This window comes from Carya illinoinensis, chromosome 10 (assembly GCF_018687715.1).
Source record: "Carya illinoinensis cultivar Pawnee chromosome 10, C.illinoinensisPawnee_v1, whole genome shotgun sequence".
Lineage (NCBI taxonomy): Eukaryota > Viridiplantae > Streptophyta > Magnoliopsida > Fagales > Juglandaceae > Carya > Carya illinoinensis.
The window spans coordinates 31,539,781-31,550,484 of record NC_056761.1 but is presented as its reverse complement, the minus strand read 5'-3'; the positions used below and the strand labels follow the sequence as shown (position 1 = coordinate 31,550,484).

Genomic DNA, 10,704 nt, shown 5'->3' with positions numbered 1-10,704 from the left:
TTAACATTTTCTTATAATAAAATTGATATGAGTTAACGTTGAAGGAAGTTTTTATTCAACTAATCTATAAATATAATAAATGACCGTTAAAATAGTATAAGTTAAAAAATTGATATTCATTTAAAAAATAAATGGAAGCCTCCAGATCCAGAAATGCTCAAGTGGAATGTTGATGGTGCTGTTTTTGCAGAGATGGGGAAAGCTGGGACTAGTGCAATCTTGAGGAATAGTTCGGACCGTGTTCTTATGGCTGCAAACTCTTTAGAGGGGCCGGGATGTTGCTGAACCAGAGCAAATAAAAGTGATAGCTCTCTTTCGTGGCCTTTAGTTGTGTGCAAAAGTATGGGAATAGATAAGATTCAAGTAGAGAGTAATTGTCTCTTGGCAATTGAAGCAGTACAACAGGATAGCATGGAAAATTCAATGCTTTGTGGTTTTTATTATGAGATTAAATAGTTGTCATCTTGTTTTAAGGAATGTGTCTTTTAACATGTTCATAGAGAAGCAAACATGTCTGCCCATTGTCTTGTTCATTATGCGAGAAAGGTTGATAGAATCACTATCTAGGGGAATTATATTCCGGACTTTTTATCTCAAATCTTGTGGTTTGATTTATGTCTGTAATCCCTTTTTCGATTAATGAAGTTCACGGTTTTGTTATTATATATATAAAAAAAAATGTACCGTATTTTTTTCTAAGCTATATGTACCGTAGTACTTGTTATGTGCTTAAGGGATACATGTCAATTTTTTAAATGGATTGAAAAAACTTCATACAAAACTTTATCCTATGAAAAATGGCAGCACAAAGTCTATATATAAAGACGGCACTACAATTAAATAAAATTATTATTTTTTTAACCAAAAAAAAACTACCCGCAGTTAAGGATGGAAATAAATCAAGCCACAACTCTCTACTTATTAATGCACACGGCAAAAAAAATCGGGATACAAATTAATGGCCGAGCCCTCTTTGCAGCTTTCTTACCCAAGTGGCCGGGCATCATGCCCACAAAGGAACTCCCATATTTTATTTTTGGGCAAGTAAATCCCATGAATCATGATATCAAAACAAACGGTCTGAGTTCTTTTTCTTAACATGCGCGCCATGAAACCTTCAATTAGTACTAAAGGCTAGGCGTAGAATTGTTAAAAATCCATGGAGAAATGCGCAAAGATTTTCGAGGATATTTGAAGTACTCCCAAGAACGAAAGGCTTACACATAAAGACTTGATCAATGGAAAGGCAAACACACGTACTCCTACCCTGATTATGAGTGCCAGCTGAACGAGATAACACATTAATAGTCCTTGAAATAAAAAAGCGACAAGATTTAAAAGTAAAACAAGCACATGACTAGAAGACTTATACCATGATGATCAAATAGCTAAACAGCTAACTAACTTATCTTCTAATCAAGCACACCGCATACAATTACTTGAGCATGATCTAGGTTCCCATACGGACACCTTTGTAGCTGGTCATGGAAGACGTACATGCACTGCATGCACGTAACAGACGGATCCAGTAGGAGAAATTAAGCCCATTATTTAGGATTCACATAAGCGTAGATGGTGTAGTAGGTCTGCAAAAAGGTTAACCCCAAGAGCACAAGGGCAGCCGATGCCGAAATGCATGACCAGGGTGTATTACAGTACCTATGTTTCAACCCCGTCCAATGCGCGTGGTAGGTGCTCTTATAACGACGGTTTACGTTTCCGAAAAGTTGTATAAATAAAACTGATCGGTTTCAACATCCATCTCCTTCCCCAAGTTGTTGATGAATTGCACAACCTCGCTGTTCTTCCCAACATAACTGTCAATGATGTTGCGTTCGTAAAGGTACTCGACGTCCTTGGCTGTGTTTACTAAGCAGTCCAAGAAATAGGCGTAAACTGTGATGTGCTTGGAGCTTTCCTTGTGCAACTGCTCGAATGCCCGACAGTTATTTTGGACATCTCAATCACTCCGTTGTTGAATTTCACAGCCAAGAAGCTGTCCGCCTCACACAGTTTGATCTTAATCCCATCTTTGAGGAGCATCGTGATGCAGTATATCACCGGTACTGTTTCTGAGTTTTTCCTCTCTGGTGGCTGATCTAGATCGGGGGTGATAAAACTTTTCCGAACGAAGTCCAGCAAATGCAAGCTGTCTTTGAGATGCTGGCTCATCTTTTTGAGGTCTTCAACGGATCTTCTCATTACCTTGTTAAAGAATCTCAAAGCAAGAAAGGTCAAAGGATCCTGATCATCAGGCTTTTTGGTATTGTCAAATAGCGTTTCCAGAACAACAAAGGGGATCTGATTCTCAAGCAGAAGAAGATCCCCGTAGAAATGTGGTATTGCCAAGCCACGGAGGAGATAGGGTGATCCCTCTGATCATCAGACTCGAGCTGTCTCTGTTTCCAAGTACTCGAAACAATTCTAATATAAAACAACCTTCAAGAATCAGCATTTTGAGGAACGTATCGTCCTCCAGATCGGACTCGAACTCAATCTTTTCTGAGTAAAAACCTCTGGCTTGAGCTTCAAGTGGGCGTATAATTTCCATCAAGTTGTCCAAGCTTTTTCCAGCTTTGGAAACTAGAATGCTATAAAACTTCCGCTTGTGCTTTTGTATCGTTTGGAGGCGTTCATGTTTGTTGAAGGGGTAGTGCCCAATGGAGACGACGCGGGGATCGTACCATTTCTTGCCGTTGATCTCGCGGATTGTTCCGGGAACACGGTAGGCAGCAAGTCAGTGTGGAAGTATCGTATGAGACCCCACTTTCCAAGTCATTTAAAGCCTCCACATTCTCGATCCCAGTGAATTGCACGCTGTACGTGTTCTTATAATGACGGTTCACATCATTGAAAAAGTCGTATAAATAAAACAGGTCGGTTTGAACCTCCTTCTCCTTTCCCAATTTGTTGATGAATTGCACGACCTCGCTGGTTTTCCCAACATAACTGTCAATGATGTTGCGTTCGTAAAGTTACTCGCACTACAACAAAAATAAGTTTTAGTGACAGATGAAACTGTCACAAGAAATGGAAAAAACATCACGAAATATATTTGGTGACGGTTTCTGACCGTCACTACCACTGTCACGTAATGTGCGTCACGGATTACATTTGGTGACAGTTTACTGTACAAGCGTCACTAAAAATATTTTTAGTGACGGTTGGGGAAGTGCCGTTTGAAATAACGTTCGAACGTATCATTTTCTATGACGGTTAGAATCTGTCACAGAAAATTACGATGTAAAAAAGACGAGCTGACATCCGAACGAGAGTATAGTTCAGACGTATAATGTAAACGTTCGAACGTTTGTACGTGCGAACGTTACGTTTGAATCTAGAATCCAACGAAAATGAAATAATGTCCGAACGTTTGTATCATAACATTCGGACGTTAATTCGAATCGTTCGGATGTTTGGAATGTTATACTTGTTTGACATTCGAACGTATTTTTAACCTGGGTTTAAACGTTCGAACGTTTTGTTACTATTTCGTATGGTTACGTTCGAACGTATTTTTGAACGTGTAATACTGTTGAAACGTATTTTATTTACATTCGAACGTACATATCAGAAATGCTAAACTCATCCACTTAATAAACACACCAATTGTTTCATATTACAGTACATATTTCACAACCAACATTGTTTGAAACTGTTTTCAAATTAGATGTTAAAAACGTAATACGCAAATAAAATTCATTTCTTTTTCTTTCCTCGCCCAGCACGATTCTGTTGCAATGACATAACACGCTCCATTTGCAGCATCATCTCCCACTGCACTTTCTCTTGGACCTCATTACGGATTCTTTCCTCTTGGTCTCTTTGTTGGTCCTGCAAACGCGTCTCTAAATGAGACTGTTGCTCTAAGAGGGACTCCAACTCTTGCTATCTAGACCTCATATACTCATTCTCGCGTCGTGCAGCTTCTAAATCTTTGGTAAGATTATTAATTTGTGACGTCGATGAGGTTGAGGAAGATGAACCAGAATGCTTGAAAGATCGTCCCAAACCTCTTGCCATACTAGAGTTGGGCCCAAGCACCTGTGAAAAAATGTCTAAGTCACTAGGAGAGAATTCCCCAGAAGCTGACTGCATCTCCATCATTTTTTCCTGCAGTTTGAAAGATCAAAACACACAATAAGTAACATATTAAAAGAAATACAAATAAAAAATAATTTAATCACATGTTACATAATTTATTTAACAAAAGGAACACCGCTTACATAATTAATTGCAGCTGCAGGATCCATCCACTCACTATGCTCATTAGTGTGAGCAGCAGCATAGACATGAATGAGGGAAAAGTTTTCAAGATCATCACGTTTCTAAGAAAACGACATTAGCAATTTGAAAAAGACAGTGTTAGTACTTCTATAAAAGAATAATAAGAAAAAATATGAATTATTGCGTTTATTAATTACCATTTTTTCAGCAAGACGATGGAATGATCTTGAACCAGCACGATGGTGAATAGTCAGAGCAGATCTATTATTTGCATTTGTAGAACTTAAGTGCTACAAAAATAATTCCCACCGTTAATTGTAATATATGTACATATATATAATATAAACAACAAATATAAATGTAAATAATTATAGAAAATAAATCTAGAATACCTGATATTCTGGAGAGGCAAAAAGATCACAACACTTTATCCAGTTGTCTAATTTCATCTGCTGGAAAGGGCACTGTGCAGCCTCTTCAAACGTCTCAAATTTCTTGAAATGGTCGTGACATCGTCCCTTGTGACGTCGAAATAGTGTAGCCATTAACTCATTCACAGTTCTCAAATCCTCGCTACGACTAAAGTCGAGGTCAAATTCATCCTAATTATAAATTAATTACGTTAAAAATATGATAAACTAATGTAGGTGAAAAAAATGATATAATAATTAACTCACCAGCACACGACTCCGAATGTGGTCCTTAATCTCATTCAGCACATCTCTCCAGGAGCGCACATAAAATGGAGCGTAAGCTCGAACTACTGTGCGAATATAGGAGGAAAGCGCTGCTGCACTATCATTCACTCCTCCAGTGGAATTATTAGGAATTGTGATTTTCAGTTTACCATGCCTTCGATTTTTCTCACGTGAGATGCCGCGTGTATAGCCATGACCGCGACGAGCAGATACATCAACTAATAGATGATAGCATAATTTTGAAGGTTATATATATTATTTATGTAACGGATCAAGGAAATCATCCAAAATAATCTCCTTAATTCTAGGACTTGTATCTTGTATGGAATGTAAATATTCTTTACGTATCTGTTAGCTTAATGTCTAGCGTTATTATCTCCTTCATTTATGTCTTTGTATAGCTTATATAATGTACAAACATGTCATGAATAAAATATAGCAGTAACCATTTTCCATACTGAGTGTAAAATCTTATATGGTATCACGAGCCATTTCTCTCCACCGAGACCAACTCTGATCCTATGGCTTCCTCTGCAAAACCTTCCACCCACACCCCCATCTCCATCAACGCTGCAGGCCAACTTCCCCATAAATTAACTGGTCCTAATTTTCCCTCATGGAGTGCAACTCTTTCCTCTTTACTTCTCGGCTATGACCTTATGGGATTCCTGGATGGAACTCATCCCTCCCCTTCCCAGCCCACTCATCCTGCTGAAGATGCAAACATTGTTGCCTACTCCTCCTGGTTTCGGCAAGATCAACTCCTTCTCAATGGCATACTTGCCTCTGCTGCTGAATCGATCACGCCACTCATCGCCTCAGCCAAGACTTCCCGCGATGCTTGGATTCGACTAAATCATTTATATGCAAACAAGTCTCGATCCCGCGTGATGCAACTCAAGGAGCACCCCACCCTTCTTCAACGAGGTGATCGACCGATTGCTGCATCCTTCAAGATGTCAAAAGCACCATCGATGAACTCGCCATCATCGACACTCCTCTGTCCTCTGACGACATCACACTTCATGTTCTTCGTGACCTTGGTCCCGACTACCGTGATCTCATTGCACCTATCCGCACACGTGAGACCCCACTCACATTTGAGGAATTGCATGATCTTCCGACATCTCATGAAACCTATCTACAGCGGCTCTACCAAGCAACACAGCACCTTGTTGCAATAGCCAATCCCACCAACCGTCAACCTTGGAACAAACCCTCCCCTCCTGAGCGACGTTCTGACTCGTCTCGGCCTGTTCCACACCACAAACCCAATGGGTTCTGCTCCAAATACAAAGGCAAATGTCAGTTGTGTGGTGAAGTTGGTCACTCAGCTCGCTTCTGCCCCAAACACTCTGTTCAACCCAAAACTGCTGCTGCCAATTGTGTCGGCTCCAATCAACCTCAGTCCTCCAAATGGCTTGTCGACTCTGGGGCATCTCATCATATCACCTCTGATTTTTCCAACTTGACCATCAACTCAGAGTATGATGGAACTGATGAAGTCGTTATTGGCGATGGCACAGGTTTGCCAGTTACACACATCGGCTCCTTCACTTTTCACTCGCCGCATCGTGCCTTTCACATGCATGATACTTTATGTGTTCCTGCCATGCATAAGAATTTAGTCTCTGTCCATCATTTTACAAAACAGAACAATGTGATACTTGAATTTCACCCAACTTTTTATCTTGTGAAGGATCGGACAACGGGGGCGCTGCTTCTTCGAGGACGATGTGAAAACGGGGTCTATCCTCTTCCTTCCGCATCCCCCACCTCTCAATCCATTGTTGCAAATGTTGGTGAACGTACCAATGGCTCTATTTGGCACAGTCGGCTTGGCCATCCCAGCAATAAACTTGTATCGCATATTATTTCCAAATTTCATTTACCTGTTTCTAGCTCACGATCAGTCTCCATTTGTTCTTCTTGTCATTCTAATAAAAGTCATCAACTTCCATTTGGTACCAGCTCTATTACAAGCAACTCACCCCTTGAATATATTTTTTCTGATGTTTGGGGTCCCACGCAAATTTCCTCCACTGATGGCCATCGCTACTATGTCATTTTTATCGACCATTTCACACGATATTGCTGGTTGTTTCCCATGCATAACAAATATGATGTATCCGCCATTTTTCCTCAACTTCGTTCTCTTTTAGAAAAACAATTTGGCTGTCCCATAAAAACTTTATACACTGACAGTGGAGGCGAATACGTTAAACTTCGATCATATCTCACCTCCCATGGCATCGGCCATCTTACCACTCCTCCTCACACTCCACAATCAAATGGACTTTCTGAACGACGACATCGTCAAATCGTCAAAACTGGCATGACTCTACTCACTCAATCCCATATGCCCAGAAAATATTGGCATCTTGCATTTCAAACAGTCGTGTACCTTATGAATCGGCTTCCCAATCCCATTTTACAACATCAATCCCCCTTTGAGAAATTATTTGGCACCTCGCCCAATTATCTTAAATTACGGACCTTCGGTTGTTTGTGTTTTCCTTGGCTTAAACCATACAATTCTCACAAACTTCAACCCAAATCTTCTGCGTGTGTTTTTATCGGGTACTCCACCTCTCAACATGCTTATAAGTGCCTTCATATTGACACTAACAGAACCTACGTATCTCGTCATGTTACGTTTGATGAAAGTCACTTTCCTTTTCATAATCACTCTGTCGCTTCACCCATTCCCACCCAAGCCGAGACACATACTCAGCCTCCTCTTCACTTAGTATGTTCTCCCAGTCCTCCACCCTTACTCTTGGACCCACCGAATTCACCCTCTTCCTCTCCTACCATCCCCAATAACTCTCCCTCGATCTCTCAACGTCCTCCAGAAGTCCCTGCGCCTCCGGTCACTACAAGTGAACACCCCGGTCCGTCTGTTGCTCCACTCTCTGGCAGGACTCACAGCATGACAACTCAAGCTATGAATAACATTCACAAGCCCAAACAGCTCTACACGGTCACCAAGCATCCACTTCCAGCGTCTCTAGAGCCTCAAAATGTCACTCAAGCTCTCAAGGATCCTCAGTGGAGACGGGCCATGAGTGAGGAGTTCACGGCCTTGCTACGCCACGACACATGGGAGTTAGTTCCTCCGTCCCCTCACATTCAACCTATTGGCTGCAAATGGATCTTTCGAGTCAAACATAAGCCTGACGGAAGTATCGATCGCTACAAAGCCCGCTTGGTGGCTAAAGGCTTTCATCAACAATATGGACTCGATTATAAAGAGACGTTTTCTCCCGTGATCAAACCAGTCACTATCCGGGCAATTCTTTCACAAGCATTAACCAAAGGGTGGTCTCTACGGCAACTTGATGTTAATAATTCGTTTCTCCACGACACCCTCACGAAAGACGTCTACATGAAACAACCCCTTGGATTTGTTGATCCTCAGTTTCCAGCACATATTTGCAAGCTTCGACAGTCTCTTTATGGGTTAAAACAGGCTCCCCCTGCATGGTACATGGCCCTCAGCACTTATCTCACTCGACTGGGCTTCTCTCAGTCTAAAGCCGATCCCTCTCTATTTATCTAACACACAGATTCGGTTCAGGCATATTTATTGATCTACCTTGATGATCGTATCTTAACAAGCAACTCTTCTTTGTTTGATAAGCAGGTTATTCATCAACTCGGCCAACATTTTTCACTCAAAGATCTTGGCTCCCTTCATTACTTTCTAGGTGTTGAAGTCATCCCCACAACAACTGGTCTGTTTCTTACTCAACAAAAATACATTCGGGATCTCTTAACCAAGCATCACCTTGATGGAGCAAAAGCTGTGCAGACGCCACTCTCCACCTCGGAAACACTCCAACTGAATGATGGCACTCCAGCCGTGGACAGTACCATCTATCGACAACTTATTGGAGCTCTCCAATACCTTTCATTTACCAGACCAGATGTGGCTTATCCGGTGAATAAGCTAGCTCAGTTTATGCATAAACCCACTCAAACGCACTGGACTGCTCTCAAACGTCTCCTGCAGTATCTGAAAGGGACAATCAATTTTGGGTTGTAGTTTCATCGATCCTCCAATCTCCAAGTCTCTGCCTTCACTGATGCCGATTAGGCACGCAATGCTGATGATCGCACTTCAACCAGCGCCTATGTAATCTTCCTAGGCAACAACCCTATCTCCTGGTGCACTAAAAAGCAACATGCCATTGCTCATTCCTCCACCGAAGCAGAATACCGTGCACTCACCACCACCACTTCCGAGCTTGCATGGCTCATGGGGCTCTTCAAAGAGCTGGGTCTTCAACCACCGACTCCTCCAAAAATTTTCTGTGACAACATTGGTGCCACGCAGCTCAGCATAAATCCCATGCGTCATAGTCGCATGAAACACATTGCCATTGATCTACATTTTGTCCGAGATTATGTGAACAAAGGCCTCCTTACCGTTAATCATGTGTCTAGTTATGATCAGTTAGCAGATGCTCTCACCAAACCTCTCGCACAGTCTCAATTTCACACTTTGCGTTCCAAGATTGGCGTTGTCGACGGCACCGCCATCTTGCGGGGGCATGTAACGGATCAAGGAAATCATCCAAAATAATCTCCTTAATTGTAGGACTTGTATCTTGTATGGAATGTAAATATTCTTTACGTATCTGTTAGCTTAATGTCTAGCGTTATTATCTCCTTCATTTACGTCTTTGTATAGCTTATATAATGTACAAACATGTCATGAATAAAATATAGCAGTAACCATTTTCCATACTGAGTGTAAAATCTTATAATTTATTGAAACAAACCTCTTGATTATATATAGTATTAACATAAACATTCCTTACTGGTAGGTGTCGACTGTGCATTGTTCTCTGTAATGTTAACTTCATCTTCGGGAACAGACTCCTTAGATGGGGAGTCCTCAATGGGTTCAGGACTTGGACTCGGTGGAGGAGGCACATTTCTCCTTTGTCTTTTTGGTGGCATACTTGAAAATGATTATATATAACAAAAAAATATTATTAGAATAAATTTATATTTATTATAAAATTTTATAATGGCTATATATGAATAAACTTTTTAGTACTTTTAGTCTTCATCTTCGGATGTATTTTCCGTGTTTGTTTCAGAATCTCTCTGTATAACATCTTCGTCATCATCATCAAGTTCTTCTTCGTCATCCTTATCCACTTCCCCCTCGGATTCTTGTTCGTCTTCTTCTTCTGACTCTTCTTCTGTACTTTTCTCACTTTCTTCAATTGAATGATAATTTAATGAAGACGGGTCGAGATGGATGAGTGGGACGTCATCTCTACATAAGGGGAGCAACTCGAGTGCACCGAGGTCAACAAATAAGTTAATACCCCCTCCTCCATCTTCCTAGTAGGCCTCTACATTTGGAGTGTCATCTTCATATCCACTATTATCATAATCTGCACTCGTTCCTACTTCATATATATTTCGAGGGACAAATTTTTATACAACTCGCCAAGTTTTCTCTCCACTATCTTCATCAGCACTTTTCATTGGATCAATCAAGTAATAGATTTGAGTAGCTTGACAAGCCAGTACGAATGGATCATCTTCGTACCATTTAGATGCAGTATTGACACTCGTAAAATGATTATCCCTATATATCGAATCCCGACCACCACCTAGATCCCACCAATCACATTTTAAGATATATGTTATAGACCCACCCAGATATTTCAATCCGATAATATCACGAATGACACCATAATAATCAATATCATCTGTTCCATGACTCCCCTCGACCAAGACACCACAGTTTTGAGCT

At 40.9% G+C, this 10,704-nt stretch overlaps 1 pseudogene; it reads right to left on the bottom strand.

Annotated features, from left to right (window-relative positions):
- Window positions 1-1,516: 1,516 nt before the first annotated feature.
- On the bottom strand, window positions 1,517-2,737 carry LOC122278644 (annotated as a pseudogene).
- Between the last annotated feature and the right edge of the window lie 7,967 nt (window positions 2,738-10,704).